General features: G+C 41.9%; 1 protein-coding gene across 1 annotated transcript in view; it reads right to left on the bottom strand.

Moving 5' to 3' along the window:
• The window catches only part of SPTLC3 (serine palmitoyltransferase long chain base subunit 3), a 333,553-nt gene that overhangs the window by 314,990 nt on the left and 896 nt on the right, over positions 1 to 17,667 (bottom strand). Inside the window, exon 2 of the mRNA XM_063327823.1 lies at positions 2,561 to 2,657. The gene's annotated coding sequence lies outside the window, so the exon portion shown is untranslated. The remainder of the gene's footprint in view (positions 1 to 2,560; positions 2,658 to 17,667) is intronic.

Raw genomic sequence — 17,667 nt, 5'->3', positions numbered from 1 at the left:
TCTATTCTCAGGCTCACATTGGAAGCCAATTAAATCAAAAGGCTATTCATTTCATTACATTTGTCTCCAGAACACTCAAATAGAAATGCAAACGATTCCTGTTCAGAGTTCCCCGCATCAGAGAAACTGATATTGTACTGCTAATTTGTGATAACAATATAAACCAGTATGCAGTCTGCACTTATTTTAAAAGATGTGCGTAAGATGTACGCTGAACTTAGAAAACACTGATTAGAGAGATCACAAAATTAAATCTTCCGAAGGGCACTTGTTTCAAACCCTCAAGGCAGTTCTTTTTCTTGGTTTAATCGGATAGCTAATCATTGTAAGTCACACTTTCCAAGAGCCAGATTCATCAATACTAGGAAACATGGATTTGTAATACTGAACAGTTACAGTCTCAGGAAAGCTTGGTGAAAATAAAAGCTGCAAAAAGGTGGTCGGTAAGCACTTTGCTGCTTTAAAAAAGGCAATGGAGGAAATAAGAGACCATTTCCTACTAAAAATAAAGCAAGAATCATTTGAGGACTAATCCACCAATTTGAACAATACAGAAACATATTCCCAAATATGCTGTTCTCTTAAAAACTGGCCTTATCTCCAGCTAAGTGAGAAATTAACATCTTTGTTAAATCACAAAAAAAAGAAACTGACAGAAAACATTATTCCACTGCCTGTATTTTTATTCTAAATTAAGCTTCTGGTATAGTTCCCCATGTCACTTAGAGCAATAGTAATTTCTGATCTGGAGGAATGACCTTCACATTGAAGGGAAGAGAGAGGACTTGAACACCATCCAGCAGGACACAAAATAACAGCCTGCAACATGCCATTTGTAGATCATTTTTGCAGGCCAGCAGCCACAAATTGAAACTTGCCTATCATCAGTGGCAGATCAAATTTTAGGCCTTTTATAATGGTCACGGTACCGAGGGCTTGTTGATAGAGTAGATGTGGGCTTATAATGGAGGCAGCAGCTTTCGTTGCGGTTTATCTAGACATGGCTGGCAGGATATAATAAGCTAAACGAGGTTGAAATGACAAAAATGTCTCCAGGCTTATGAAAACCTGGAACGCTATTTCTAGGAAAACCTGGCAGTTGTTTAGACAAAATTGACACACACTTAACTCCCTTTTCTGATAGATGAAATCATTCTGGGCCAGAATCATTCACCTGCAGTGCTCAAACCCATGGACCTTCCACCAGGGGGGAGCTTGAAGACAGTCCTCTGGGTTCATTGAGAAAATGAACTTGCTTCCCCTTGATATGATTAAATTAGTTTTGTTTTCTTTCCTTCCTGCATCTCAATAAAATTTCAATCAGTTGTTGAAGTACCCAAGACAGAAAAATTTAAAGTTAAAAAAAGAAAAGGTTTCTTAAAATGGCTTGGAAATAGAAGCAAATACGAAAATTTCCTGAAGTTCACATGAGCGCATCTTGCCATCCTCTACTACAATAACTAGAAGGCACTCAATAAAATGAAAGGCAAATGATTTAGAGATGACAGAAGGACAGGCTCTTTCCAAGGGTGTATTATTAGCCTGAGTATTTTATGCTACAGAGCAGCAAACGGCTCAGCAGTTTAGCTGGTTTCCCAAAAAGCATGAAAAAACCCATAGCATACTGCAAACCAAAACACCTAGAGGGGCTTTGTATGCCTGAACACATGTGTATGTATTTCATGGATACGTATTTAACATAACAGGTGGAACAGCGGAAAGCAAGCTCTATGCAATAAGGGCCAGAAACTCGGGGCAGGCACATTTTTCTATCAATTGCCCTGCTATAAAGTTTCTTGAACCATCTTCTGATGTGGCTGGAATGGGCCCTGCTAAAATGGAAGATACCAAATTAGAAAATCCATAGGTCTATCTGATATGGAGCTTCCAGTCTTTCTGTATCCTTTGTTGCCCCATTTCCTTGCTTTGAGATCGTTTTCCTTATTATTGTAATTCCTTTGCAGAATATTAACCTTTAATTTGATGCAACAGTGATGGGGCAAAACTTCTTCTTCCTGCCCCAGTTTTGCAACTTAGATGATGAGGTTCTCATCCTTCCTTCTCCAAGAAGGAGCTCTGTCTTTGATCATTTATTTTTGTTTGGTTCTCTAAGTGTAATAACCAGTTTCCAGTAAAAACTCCAATAACTTTTCAAAGCTTTTAGCTTTCTGTATGACATCTTCCCAACTAAGCCTTTTCCTGAATATGAGTTTATTTGAAAAGGCAGGACAGGAAGAGCCCATTCTGGATTTTTCAATTCATTTTTCTTAAATGAAAAACCTGTTTTAAAAGACTAATTTTTCTTTTCCAAAAAGAAGGTATTTTTGGTGATTAGAAAAGCCTGGACGGAGAAACTCTTAAGTGGAACTAAGTGCTGCAATGTAATTGTGGCCAAAGACTCAGACAGATTTGAAGGAGGACTTGATTTTATAGAAGCAACAACATTCAGTTACAATAGCTAATGATAAAACGAAGTATAATGGAAGGGAAAGAAAACTTGTTTCATTTAAGGACTTAACAAACAATGCATGCAGGACAAGACCTGATTAGGACAGATTACCTCATTTTTTTCTTTTTATGAAGTGTTCTGCACAATCACTTCAGGCATTTTGTACTGTCCAGTGGTATGAGAAGACCTAAGACATGGAAGTTTATTCCTGTGAAAGTAACAGAGAAAATAGACCGTGGACATTGACAGTGTTAGGGGATACTGTACCATGCACATAGTCTATGACGTTATTCTGCATTTGCATTTTTGTTAGGGCAGAAAATTAAGTACTTTTTGCACAACAGTGCTGAAAAAAAGGAGAAAATGAAAAATAGATTTGATTTTCTCTGCAAACTTGGACATTTTTTAGATGAAAAAGCATTATAAAGGAAAAGATTTTTGGTGAAGAATAAATCAATGGGAGTTTTTCCTGACCAACTCCACTAGAGTGTGTGTTTGTTGGGTTTTTTCCCCTGCTCCTTTGTTTCACCACTGCTGAATGGCTTGAAACTCACAGTATTATAGGGTTTGTATCATTGTTATCTATGTGTAATATTACAACATCTAGAGCAACCTCTTACTAAAACTTAAGTTGGAGCAAATCTCTAGGTGCGCTTTTCTGCTTTCACCGATTTCCATTGCAGCAAAACCAAACTCAGATGAAGAGGGGACCAAAAGTGCGAAGTACACCTTCTCCATAGCTTACTACTATCACCAAGAATGAAGTGGAGACCAGTTCTTTCCCCACATCCCCCAAAAGATGCTCTACCACCTTTGTATATTTGACATAAAGGAAACTGTGAACACCAGGAACTGAACTGCAGGATGAGGGGTAGCAATTAGGTGCATGCAATGTACTTAGGGAGGGGAGGATATAAGATATTTAAAAACCAGCAAGAGAGATGCACAAACAGATTACACTATGGTAAACATATTCTGAAGGGTAACTATGCCTATGGATGCTTGCCCCTACCAGAAAACCCCAACTTTCCCCCACCTTTTATTCATTGAAACACGGTACTTCCTTTTAGGCGCTCTTGATTCATACACAATATACACAAGACGGTGCCGATAAAGAAAACCTGTTTCTCACTAAGACTAAATTCAGCAGGCTATGCTGTCCAAAGCACAGAAGTAGGACATCTCTAAAAATAAGCCTTCTTGTAAGGAAGATTTTAAAAAATCTTCAATAAAAGCTTACTAAACAAACAAAAAAATATCACCTGAGACTTAAATCAGAAGCTTATAACAAGGCCCTTCTTAGTTAAAGTTACAGAGCTTTCCAAGGAAAGCTATGGAGATAAAAGCAGCATCACTGTAGAAGAGATAATTTTATTAGTTCATTTGTATAATTAGAGGTTTAAGCCATGAGGATCAGCCATGTTCTGGCTTGAAATGTCAAATGTGAAGCTCTTGCGTATTCAGACTTTAGGCATTAGGCCAAAAAAAGGTTCAAAATTGAAGGGTATTTTGACCAAACCTTTAGTTTAAAGATGCTCTCGAGTAAACCTAAATGAATCAAATATAATTTTTCATGACTAATTAGAGCATACATTTGACCATCAGTTGCATCTCACATTCTGCTACCTACCAGCTGGAACATTGATGAGACTTTTCATAACTTAGTTACAGCTACCTTGTGGAACAATTTAATCATATAAAATCTTATAATACAGATGCACAAGTAAAACAGTACCAGCTGCTGGCTTCTGGTCTTGTCACACTGCTTTACCCCTTTGCTTCTTCCCACGCTATACAGCACACCCCCACTGCACGGGAACTGTCTTTGAAGGATGCTATCTGCAGAGAGAAGGTGATTTTCTTCTGCCTAACATCCAAGATGCACAGTCCCTGAAGGAGCAGTAGAGACGCAGGGCTTCGTAGGCCCAGATCTTACTGAGGGAGCTTCCTGAGCAATGAGATTACCTGACAACGTAGAGATTTTTTTTTTTTTTTTTTTTTGGTGAACAGTGGAGTTGTTAATGAGAGGACAATGCCCACCTATCTAACTGCTTGAAATTATTATCTTTCTCAAAGATGACTTCTGCAAGGCTCTGGCACAGGGCTGCCCTCTCTAGCCAAAGAGCAGAACAAGTCTAAATGAAGCATTTGGATTTTCAAGATAAAATGGCTTAACATGATCTTTGTCGTTGGCTCTACAGCAAAACAATGGAAGATGAAGAAGCACTGAAAACAAATACAGCTCATCAACATGCAGCACTTCTTACTACGCAGCACATTTTCAAGTGCATCACATTCGAATGGTACCATTTATCTTTATAACCTTTTCTTGCTCGACTGTATATCATTTCTTTCTTTGTCTGACCTCCAACACCTCTGCCAGAGGGTACAGAAAATATGCAGTAGCAACGGGAAGGAGAGCAGAGGCAGAGAGAAGTATCAATTTATTCCACAGACCTTGTGACTAATCACCGAGTAGCATCTCCTCAGAATTAATATAATCTTTGAAAGGTTTGCATATGTTTGAGGCTGACTGTGTGCATGTATGCTAATCAGCTTCAAATTATAATCGGGATATTAGAACACAACTTTGCTAAGCAAACGTCTGAGAAGATCAGCAAATATTCGTCAGTGAGAAGAAAACAGAGCTTCGGATGGGATAATCTGATTCCCATCAGCTTCTGGCTGATCAGCATGGAGTCTGGGGAGAAAAAAAGCCCTCGCAATGGGACAACTGAGGGCACTAGGCTGATGGGACCTCTCCCTCATGTCCGAGGAACGTAGTAGCCAGGCTACGTCTCTCCTCTTTCCCTCCAACAACCACCACCACAAAAAATCAGCTGCAATGCAGAATGGATGCTGTCTAGATAAAGTCCCCCTGCCACAGCTGGTGAGAGGATTTTATTTTTTTTCTTGTGAGCCCCCAGAATGAACCACACAAGCAGCCTCACAGAGCAGCAAGGTGCTGAACGATTCAGCTTGTCTGCTGAACAGGCTGACATCAATCTGTCTTCTCCTCGTCTAGGCCCGAGGACTTCTGTTTCACAGGACTCCCCCAGCAACCCCAGTAGGGCAGCCCATCGTGCCACAGGCGTGCAACCACATAGGTCGAGTGCACGCACTCTGCACGCTGTCTGGGTTCTGTCTGCAGCAGCAGCTACCTGCAGCCCCTCTCACATGACATAAGCAGTGTTGATGATGAGGATAATTTAAAGCTTCACATTTCTTGCTCTCCACTCGCCCCCTTTCTTGGGTACTTCCTGGAGGGCTCTGCGTAGTAAAGAGCAGGTGTGGAAGTAGCTAACAAGCTATTCATTAAGACTAGCTTGTGATAGAGATGACAAGCCAAATGACCCCCAAACTTCTGTTTCTCAGCATCCAGCTTTAAGGATTGCTTTATTTGCAGCTAGAAAAATTACCTGCAGTGGCATTGCTGGGGAACTAAAGCCTACAGTAACTTTTAGCTTCCATTTCAGCTACTCTACATTGAATACTCCCCTTGGAAATTCAGAAAGCAGCTACTTTGTCTGTTACATGTGTTACATAAAGACAATCAGAATGAGGTATTTGAGCACTGACCCGCTTGATTTTATTTTTCAGCATTCTCTCCTTCCCACCCCCAACATACATTTGTGAAGCATGAAATGCATTCACCTTTCCTGACTCAGTTCTATTCTTTTTCAATCCTGACAGAACACTTGAGGTTGGCAAGTGAACTGTGCTAGGCTGGGTCATGTTTTCAAATGAAGAAAAAAACCCATAACCCTGCACATTTATATAATTTTTGTTTCATAGCTGACAATCACTTTTCATCATTGTTTCAAGCATGAAAGATTTAGCAATGGCTGCATAAAACTTCAGTGGCACAAACCTTTGATGTTCTGTCAAGCAGCTTTGCTTTTCTCCCTGTCATACACACTGCAGCCACAAATTACTCCCTGGCAATCCTAGATGAGGATTATGAAGATTACTAGAAAAAGCTGAGGTTTAAACAGTTATTAAAAGTACCTTTGCATTTCAGCAACATGTGAACAAGTAATTGTGTTCTTTGCAAAAAGCCTGATTTTCTTATTTTAAGGTGCTGCTGATTTTTCTCTCTCAACTTGATATCTTCGGCTGGACATTTTCACCTCAAATTCCATGTAATCAAACTGTCATGAGCATCGCCTACTAAGAGAAAGCACCAAAACAACCAAAAAAGAACATTAGCAATCTGCTTGTGAGCTGCAAACACATGCACAGAAGCTGAGTAGAGCACGTTTTTCTGAAAGGCCGGTTGTGCTACTTGGAGTGTGAACTCCGCAGGAGAAAGTTATGTGGCAATATAGAATTAGAATATAGAATTCTATTTTATTTGAAACTTCCTCCTTCATGAATGGATATACCATCTATTTAACTATTAATAAAACAAAGCAAAGCTAAGTACTCTCAATTCAGGACAATTTTTTGCCCTGGCTTGAGCTCCGTGGGGGTGTCCAGAGGTTTCTTGTGGATGCCAATTTAAATTGAACAGGCAAAATGCAACTGACCTGTCACAACAAAAGTTGGTGCTTAAAAATCCACACCTTGTCCAGTAAAGTCTTTCACCTAAACAATGTGTGCTCTTACTTCTTCTTCTTTTTTTTTTTTTCACCTGCAGTTCTACTTCATCAGCAGCATCTGCAGGTCGCTGTGTTCTGCATTTTGCTGTGACACCGGGTCTGTGGATGGAGGTGCTGTAGACCCTTGGAACATGCATTCCCCTAACTACTATTCCAGCTTTGGTGATGCAGGTCTCCGAGATTTTTATTTCATAAGTGATTTTTATCATCCAAACGAGCTTTAGCTGTAAGATGGGGATAACAAAACTTCTCTAAGAAATTGATCTGCCCAAGGTTACTCAAGAAGGGGAGGTTAAAGCATATCAGCGTCTTCCTCAGAGCCTTGGAAATTAATACTAAAGATAATTATTAAGATCTTTAAATTTGAGAATAATGCTTAGGCTCCATTGCAAATATTTTAGGGGAAACTGCCCTTTTTGAATAAGCTCTAATGCAATCTAGGAGGAGCTCAGCAGTTTAATGAAGGGATAGGAGGTAAAGAAAGAGTAACAGTAGTAATAAGTCAAAGAAATAGGCTTAGTTGCCTGTATAAGATTTGCAGACGAGAGTTTCATATGCATAATCATGTGCGGGCAGATAGGTAGTCAGATCCCCAAAAAGCTGGGTTTATCCAATGATGATAGGGCTGGGTAATTCACTCCAAATGCCTGAAATTTCATTGCTCTCAAGATTTAAAGTGATCTCTTCAAAGACTAGACAACGGCGAAAGATCAAATCAAACAAACTTTCCCTGTCTTACGCCTTAAGAAGTCAACGAGACTAGACACACATCATCAATGTGACTACTTTTTGGTGTGCTAGTACTCTCACTTCTTTCTTGGTATTTAATTACCAAATACGCAAATGAACTCCTCAGGATAAAGCTACAACTCAAAAATTATTCACTGAAAAGAGCTGTTGAATAATATTTCACACACACACACATTTGTAGATAATCCCCAATCAGCAAAACTCATTGAGTAAATGATAGGTGGTTAATTATTCACCCATCTCTCACCGCACAACTTTCCCCCTCCCCCTTTTGACAAATTCCTAAAATGATCAAAATGCTGATCACAACCCAACAGTTTATACAGCCTCTTCCCTTTATGTCTCCCTTCTAGTCTCTTCCCTCTGGTCCTTTAGTAAGCAAACCCTTCTGGTTCAGTAATTTGGCAAAAGAGTGAAATTTTTACTTGCAATTATAGAACTGCTGCAAGGCACTCCAGTCAGCAGGAATTGCCATCCAGGAGATTCACAGCCGTAAAAATGCATAAACAGCCGTCATTCCCTACCATAGGACTTCTATTGGGTATGCAGTGCGTAGTTCTGAACACTTTGATTTATTGGAGTGAGAAGCAATGTGAAAACACTGTCAGGCTTCTGGAGCCCCTGAGATATTAGACTGCTCCGTTCACGTACATCATCCTCATGAAAAGCACAGGAATCTGGTAGGCTATAAATTAGAAGATCCTGGAGGTGTGGGGTGGGAGGAGGAATCATGAGGGTAAACTTAGCTTGAGATTAGCTTTAAATCCTGAGAAACATTAAACAAATTCCGGCTGTTTCATGACTTACACCTTCCCTTTCCCACTGTTCTTTTATTTATAATTTTCCAGCAGAAGTGCAGACCCACAGTCCCCCTGCTCCTGGCTTGTACCCACTTGGGCCAGCAGGATCTGCCTGTTCTGTTGAGCTCTTTCTGCCACGTGTCTTCTTTGGAAACCACTTATTAAGGTCTTAGACTAGATGTATTTTTAATTCTCCCATGAAGGCCTTACTTACAGAAGATGCTGCTTCGGCTAACAAGGCCTTCCACCCAGGCCGTGGCCCTGTACCACTCTCTTGTCTTCCCTTCACAGCTGCCATAATCTCACTTTTCGAGGGATCTCTTTTAGACAAGGGAAATGAGCTCTCTTTTCCCACCCAGTCTGCACAGTGCCTGGTTTATACTATTAATATAACAGCTCTCTAACTATTAAAGGGCTACAAAATTCATGCTGCACAAATTTCTAAACCTGAATTAGCCTTCAGTCACAAGTGCCAAATCGTATTGGAACCCACGGTCCAAGGATTTGTAGACCATTTTTAGACCTGAACCCACTCCTGGGCTGATGACAGAAGAGAAGGCAGGTGAACCGTGGGAGGGGCAAGTGACTGCAGCCCTTAACTAGTCATTTTGCAGCTAATCATCTGCAAGGCAGCTCTCTTCCACACAGTAAACAGCCTTCCTTTCTCTTCTCGAATACCCTTTCCTAATGCTTTCAATGTATCCTAAGTAGACAAGCAACCAGCTTCTGTCCTTGGATACCAGCACAGTTCTCCTTGACTTCACCAGCACACGTGGACTATTTGAGGAAAAAAAAATAAAAAAGTCAGCTCTGTATAGTATTTACACTACACGCTAGTCATTAAAACAGCCACCAGCTCTTGTTTCATGAGCAAAGATATAAATTCCAGGTCATTACATAAACAGACTTTATAGTGCATTTGCAGAAGCCATTAACTTGGCTACAGTCCTCTGTTCACCCTTCAGAGGAGGAACAGGGACATCTTCTGAAACAGCAACACCCTAGTCTCATGCCGAGGTGCTGGTACAAAGCAGGAGAAACATTGCACATCCCACTCACTGCCTGGTCCCCAATGAGAACTTGACCTAAATTCTGTGGCACACCAGGAAAACCAATTTGAGATCTTGTAGCTGATCCAGCTAACATGAAAAGGTCAGCGAGTGCCTTCTTTTGAGTAAAACTGTGCTGCAACACAGAGTAATTTCCAGGACTGTCTGGGATGTCCTGCGCCTCACTTCTCCTTCACGCACAGGTGACAATCATAGAACGTGTTGGGTTGGAAGGGACCTTTAAAGGTCATCCAGTCCAACCCCCCTGCAGTATGCAGGGACATCTTTAACTACATCAGATTGCTCGGAGCCTCATCAAACCTGAATGTCTCCAGGGATGGGGCCTCCACCACCTCTCTGGGCAACCTGTTCCAGTGTCTCACCATCCTTGCTGTAAAGAACTTCTTCCTAATGTCTAATCTAAACCTGCCCTGCTCTAGTTTAAAGCCATTGCCCTTGTCCTATCGCTACATGCCCTTACAAACAGCCCCTCCCCAGCTTTCTTGTAGGCCGCCTTCAGGTACTGGAAGGCCACTATAAGGTCTCCCCGGAGCCTTCTCTTCTCTAGGCTGAACAACCCCAACTCTCTCAGCCTGTCTTTGTAGGAGAGGTGCTCCAGCCCTCTGATCATCTTCATGGCCCTCCTCTGGACCCGCTCCAACAGGCCCAAGTCCTTCTTGTGCTGAGGGCTCCAGAGCTGGACACAGTACTCCAGGTGGGGTCTCACAAGAGCAGACTAGAGGGGGAGAATCATCTCTCTCGACCTGCTGGCCACGCTGCTTTTGATGCAGCCCAGGATGCGATTGGCCTTCTGGGCTGCAAGCACACATTGTTGGCTCATGTCCAGCTTTTCATCCACCAGTACCCCCCAAGTCCTTTTCCACAGGGCTACTCTCTATCACACCATCCCCCAGCCTGTATTGATAATGAGGATTGTCCCGACCCAAGCGTAGGACCTTGCACTTGGCCTTGTTGAACTTCATAAGGTTGGCTCGGGCCCTCCTCTCTAACTCATCCAGGTCCCCCTGGATGACATCACGGAATCAAGGAATAGATGCTCAAAGATTAAGCATAGTCCACAAACGCATGACAAGTTTAATTCGGTACAAACTGGCAGCAACTTTAAAGTTTCAAAGGCAATTCAAGTCACAGTTTTTAGTCCTGTTTCAAAACATTAATGTCTACTCTGCTACTGCAGTTTGCTTTGCAAATCCACAGCTGTCAAATAGAAGTCATTAGGGGGTGGGGGGAGAAGATGGAGTTTTTGTAAGAAATTATCAGGAGCAAATTAATTCATGTTGGCTATGAATTTTGCATCAGTATATTTCAGCACAAATCCAATTGTAGTAAACAGTTTATATTCCCCCTCTAGCTATTGTTTTGAGCTATCTTCGGATGCATACTGACCTCCCTGAATTGCTTTATAGGCTGTTCACATTGCAGAGAATTTCTTTGCAGCTGATGCCCCAAGGCTGGTGTCTTCAGGCTAAAAGCTGCCACTGTGTAGAGCTCATGTATATCAGCTCAGTGGAGCTCTGCTGATTGATAGCTGAGGGTTTGATTTGTAATTAAAGAGTAGAAAAACTGGCTTCTGTAAAATAGTTCTGGGATGAAGGTGGAGTCTGCTATGAACTCGATGGTTCTGTAGTTTCAGACAACTTTTAAAGTTTTCTGTGCAGGGGAACAGCCTGTAAGAGGTACCTGCTCCCATCACCCAACCAGTCAGAACTCATTGCCTACACAGTTGCACCAACAAACTCATCATAGGGTGATCCTGTACATGAAATCAGTGAAATATTCCAAGCTGAAATTAATTCTAGGTCACTTACCTAATCCAGCTACAGTGCAGTTCCAGAAACAATTTCATGAGCACAACCAAGGGAGCAGGAGTATGTGAACATCCCTAAAACTATGGAGACTGTCTTTGGGGAAAAAAAAAAAAAAGCCACTTTCGGTGGCTTTCCCAGCAACCAGTCCCCACTGAAATCAATCTCACCTGTTATCACCAAAAAGCAATTAATGAAAGCCATTAGCCTCGTAGTAATCAATTGAAAAAAAAAAAAGGTACAATAGAGGCCTTCCTCATGAAAGCCACTCATAAGGGCTGCATGTCCATTGGTAATAGCCAATAAAAAATTTCTTCCAGAAATCTTGCCAGAGCTTTAAATAATGCACAGACACACAACTCACTCCAACTTAGATTTGACACTTTTCCTCAAGATTAAATGGGTTACTGAGAGACAGACAACTCACTAACTTCAAAGCTCCCTGTCTTAGCTAACAGGAAACAAATTGCTTCCCCAGTGACTTCTCTCAAGGGAGTAACGCAGGATAAACCTGTGATATTTGCATTAATTCATCTTTAAACATAAAGCAGAATAGATTTCACTTCTTTAAGATATTTTCACATTATTTAAATGGACTTGTTTTAAAAGCCAGTAACATGTTTGCTTTGGGGATATTTTGCATTTATATTTACCTTTTGGCTGGCAGTTCATTTTATGGGAAAATCTGTTGGAATTAAAGCAGCTGAGGATTACAAAGATTTTAGAAAGGATTTACATCTGAGGTTCCTTTCATCCCGATTTTCAGTAATGCCACTTTTCTCAGTTTAGTGACATTTAAGGATATTGGAAATCTTTCAGTGACAGAGCACGGCAGTGATCTTGGCTGCCTGAGGAAAGCAGGGCTTTACTGCACTTGTCCTGATACCTGCAGCCTATAGAGCAGTTTTGATCAGCAGATATCAAAGCACTTTGCAGGGGCGCTTGATCCACCTGTTTTTGCAGTGGGGCAAACAGATACAGAGCAGTGAAGGAAACAGTACTGTCTGAAGGCCAGCAGAAGAAGGGTTAATATTTTTTCTGTTTTGCTCACAACAAACACCATAGGTTACAAGGTGCTTGCTCACTCTGTCCTCTCAAGTTATGACAAAGTATTTTGAGACCATTAGTAGAGTACTCCTGTGCTACCTAGTCCTGTTTTAGGATTCACTGTCCAGCTACCTGCACTTCCCTCTGCTGCCGGGGGAACTCGGCAGCAGAGCAGGTACAACAGGGGACCACATATCACCCCAGTGCACAGTCAGCGTCTTTTAGTTTAATCTGACAGTAAAAGTGGACTTCAGTAAAATGCTGTGAATGGAAGGACCTGAGGCACGATTCAATTCGGGACAGAAGAGCGTACGTATGTGCAAATCTGTAAGATTGTGTAAGCTCAGACATCCATCAAAGTGAAGAAAAACCTTTCTGGGGCTCAGCCTCCAGCTCATCTTCAGACGGAAGAGGTTCCAGGCTCCAGGCAATCTCATAGGATTGCTGTCCTGAGAAAACAGAGCTGTTGTGCTTTTTTCATTGTTTACCTAAGCCACAGCAGCAACACCCAGTGTCACACAGTGTTGGCGATGACACCCCATTGCCTGAACAGCTGCTTCACTCCTAGCCTTCATTTTATTTTCTGATTAGCTGCAAGAAATTAGCTATTCCCACAGAAATCAGATTGACTCACCTTGCATTATTTGGGAACAGTATTTGTGCAATGATTCCCTTAAAGCAGACACAAGGTTCTGTACTTTTTAATAAAGTTCACAACTAAATATTATGAAGTGCTGGGGGGAGGAGGGAACCAACACCTTCATCACTAGGTGAGTGATCAGAACTTTTGAGTTCTTTACTGGCTTTAAGATTTACTGTTTTAGCCACTCCAATTCCTATCATGTGCAAATGTTTCCCATATTAACAGGAGAAGAGTGATTTGTGGGCAGTGAATGGGAAACAGGACATCAATGTAACGGGGCCATTTAGGGTTAGCACAAAATGACAGAACAGCAGGAAGCGGTTAAAAGCTTCCCCCTCAGCAATCAAAGCCCTGCAATTTTGAGTCTTTTCCTCCAATCAAGTAGTGTATTGATGAGAAACCAGTTCTGATAATGACCTTTGAAAGACCTCATTCTGGCCTTCTGGGGTAATTCATTTCTCTAACTACAGTGTCCTAACAGGAGCTCAGCAAAAGCACTTCATCTACACAATCACTTGAGCAGCATGACAAATGGCAGAAGCCAAGGGTAGGAGATTTCTTTTCCCTTAACTTGGCTGACTTTTTTTTTTCCTTTAAGTGTCCTGATCTTGGCCTGACTATGCAGGTATTGCTTTTTCTATGCATATCTTCCTCTCTCCTACCTGTCCCAGCTCATTGAAATTATGGATAGACTATGCTTACTAATTCATCAGTCCTACTGTAACCTAAATGCGCTAGTTCCTTCCTGTGTTGCATATTTTTCAGTTTCACTCTGTAAGCCCGCCTAGCAGATCAAGTCACGCTCACATTTCATTCCAAGACTCAGTTCAATTAATTTCACTTTTTTTTGGCAGTGCTGAAAGGAAACTCTGCTTTTTCTTACAAAGGCAGACATGGAGTGCTGAATGCCAGCTTTCCTAGGTGGGAAACAGTAGGCATTTGCTCTCAGCCCTGCTAATGTTGGGAGTCATATTTCATTACATGAAAATATACCCTCAACCAGTGACAACAAGCCTGCCAGTGCAGACTGCATTGCTGGAAAGGAAGGAATGAATCAGAACAACACAGTATCTTTCAGCTGATTTTACTGACCATTCCACAATTTGCCTTTAGAGCTCAGTGTTCAGTTTTCAGCCTGAACCTCTGCCTTTTCCCAGTACCCCAGAGCTAGCGATGCCCATGATCACTGTGACTGCTCTGTTGGGGAGTTCTGCTTGTAAAATGGGAACAAAAGTGACTGCCATGAGCTGGTAGGAACCCCAACTTTTAAATATCTCATGTTGCACTTCAGTGATCTTTAAAGCTCCTAATACCAGTTCAGAAATGCCATGAAATGCCGACCCAATATGAACTCACCCTGTCAGTTCATATTTGTTCAAAACATCAGCAGGCTTTGTGCTGTATCTGGGATCATCCATCCTCCCTGCTCCCAGCTGGCAGTAAGGTGATGCAGAAATCACAGAACTTGCAAAGGCCGTCCTGTGTGCCCCAACTAATTCACCAGAAAGGCATCATGTTGACCCTATGCCTGATTCACATCAAATCGGTGTGAGTATTTGATAAGTGAACACAGGACCCTGCTATTGCTGTTGTTGGAAACACAGTGGGGGTGCAGGGAAAGCTTCCTCTCCCAACTGTATCTCGGGACTCCTGCTCTTTGCCATCTCATTACAAGCCAACAAAGACTGTAAGTAGAGGGGCGAAGGAGAGTGCTTGATGTGACAATTACAGGTTATATTTGAAAATTATTTTCCTAAGCAGGGTCAGCCAGCCCGCTCATGCTCTGACACTGTGGAGGAAAAACAGCTTATGTAGCATATATTGTAAAGAAACTACTATATGAAGCACAGAGGACAAAGAAAAAACATGTATGGGCTTTATCCTAAGGCAGCAAAACAACTGGTCCCTTTGTAGGGCCTAGGAAAGTCTCAAGTATAAGCATCTTTTAAAAATCATTTAAATAGTTGTCATGACTGTATTCTTATGTCTGTTGATTTGGCTCCCATGATGCCTGAATAGTTCTCCTGAAGCCAGTTTACTGTCTATTGTCTGTGCCTGATGAGAGCTGTTATTTCTGATTAGGTACTTTTCCTCTGTATTCCAGATCCCTGACCTCCCTCAGCATCTCTTCTCCCTAAGCACTAATGGTGTCTGATGCAAGTACCACTACTAGCATGCCCTGGTGGGTAAGAAGAAAAGCAACATGTCACACCTTAGCTTAAGACTGCAACCAAAGGGCAATATCCTTACATCTAGAAGTGCCTTTATATTGTGCTACCCCCATGCTCTAAAAGTTCTGCAGGATTTAGTACTTTTAAGCTAAATACAGTTCCTTGGTTCTTTTGTACATAAAAAGTCCCACTACAGAAACAAGCCATACATGCCAAGCTCCATCTCTCTGTGAATTAATTTATTCCTAAGAACAAGGCATTAGAGAAGAAAGCGGATGTTTCCATGTATGCTTTTAAGGTAGACATGAGTCCTGCCCTCTACCACCTCCCCTGAGCACACTGGGACTGCTGACTTCATAAAGACAGAAGCATGAATTAGTCTTTGCAGAATCACAATTCTTACACCCTACAAAAAAGTGAATTAATACTCATTAACCACGACCAGCAACTGGCTGGAGAAAGTGAGGCTAGGGAACACTGAAATACATACATACACACAAACAAGTTATCCTGCCATGTCCTGCCACGCTAGGTCAGCATTCAGCACATCCAGGAGAGCATGCAAGCGTCTCACCAAAGCGCTGGGATGTCCCACCCTCACTCAGCCAGTCCTTTCCACCAGGTGCTCCCAGTCCCCTCAGTCTCGGCACAAAGGGAATTGTTGGGCTTCAATCACACGGAAGCCTCTGGCACAGAGCAGGAATAGGCAGCTCAGGGTAGAGGAGGGCTGGAAACCCTCTCAGAGTAACAAGGAAACGCAAAATGGGATTCAGAGTAGTGAAAAATCACAATCGCGTGCCATTCAGCAGCCCAGCTCTAACCTTCCATCACAGAGAGCATTATGATCCAAGATCCCAGTTCTTTGGCTCATGAAATCAGCTTGTTTACTACAGCCCTGCAGCTGGGAGCTTCCGCTGCTGCCTTCATGCGGTAGTCCCCCACTGCATTTTATGCCTTCCAATTCTACATGGCGGCTGAATTGTTAGACATGATGTTCAGCACATGGTTGCTGTCAGCATAAGGCAACACAAGGTGTTTCCACCTCAGGGAAATGGAAACCCTTCCTCTGTACTTAACCACAGTACCACCACCGAAGATATCTCTCCACGCAAGCCCCTATTTGTTCTTAGGCTAAAACCAGCCATGGCTATTTTTGAAACGCTGGTGCTCCCTAAGCAGCACTTAACATGGCTGTGAAGCTTTAAAATGAGATACAGAAAATTGCATTTGCTAGTATCTGTTCATATGTAAACCCCCTTGAAGCAGGATGGAGGATCCCTGAAGGCCAACTATGTTATCTTTGTCTATAGAAAACAATTAGAAAGCTAATTTTAAAATGCTACAATTAAAGGTTTAATATAAATGCATTTCTGATGCTATCAACAAGCTCAGCAGAATTCAAGACACTCTTTCAAAATGCCAGTGCATTCAAGTAAAATAGCTGGTTTTGTTTTTCCTTCATGCTGAACAGATTATGGGCAATTTACGCACACTTTCTAATACTAAAAACACTTTATCCATACTATGCATTTTATATGCTATGAATTCCATACACAGATTATAAAAATCTACAAAAAACTTCATACAGATTTACTGGTTTGCCTGTAGATTCATGGCTGAAGATAAAGCATACTTGTAGAAACGCTTGGGGATAGGCATATAAAATCTGATAGGCAGGAGTTTCGTAAGATTTAATAGAAAGGTTTCTACCTATATTTTACATAATCAGATTACAGTGGGATTTCAAAAATTAATTTCCCTTTCTTGGGCAGTTTTATGTTGTGTTTTGGGAACAATCACACAAATTGAACACTGCAAATGAAAATCCTGGGTTTATTGAGGTCACTAGGGCAACTCCTACTGATTTCAATTGGGCCAGGGCCTCACTTTATGGGGAAGTCTTGGGGAGAAAATAAATTCAGACTTCTGGAAATGGAGCAGCATGCCAAAAAGCCCTTTTTTAATTTTATTTTGAACATGGTCACACTGCCATGTGAGAAAGCAGCTCCTTTCATTGCCTTCAGGAAATCAGCAGGTAATCCTGCTCTCACTGATTGCTTGCAAGCATGGTAGAATAGGCTGGTTTAAAAGCTGCTGCTTTTCACAGCGGCCAAACGCTGCTGATGGGCTGAAGTCCCCATCTCACCCCTGTGCCAGGATCTCAGCTTCCACTGAGCTTGGGAGGTCCAAAAAGACCCTCCTGTTCACAGCAGTCCCAGTCAGCTTCTTTAAGGAGGTACAGGCTTGTCCTGGGCTGTAGGATAAGCAGTCTTGCCTATCAGAGGCCAAGAAATCTCGGGTTCCTACTCCTGAGAACTGAGCACTCGCAAG

Source organism: Chroicocephalus ridibundus, chromosome 3 (assembly GCF_963924245.1).
Source record: "Chroicocephalus ridibundus chromosome 3, bChrRid1.1, whole genome shotgun sequence".
Lineage (NCBI taxonomy): Eukaryota > Metazoa > Chordata > Aves > Charadriiformes > Laridae > Chroicocephalus > Chroicocephalus ridibundus.
The sequence above is the reverse complement of the archived record's forward strand: the minus strand, read 5'-3'. Positions and strand labels throughout refer to the sequence as shown.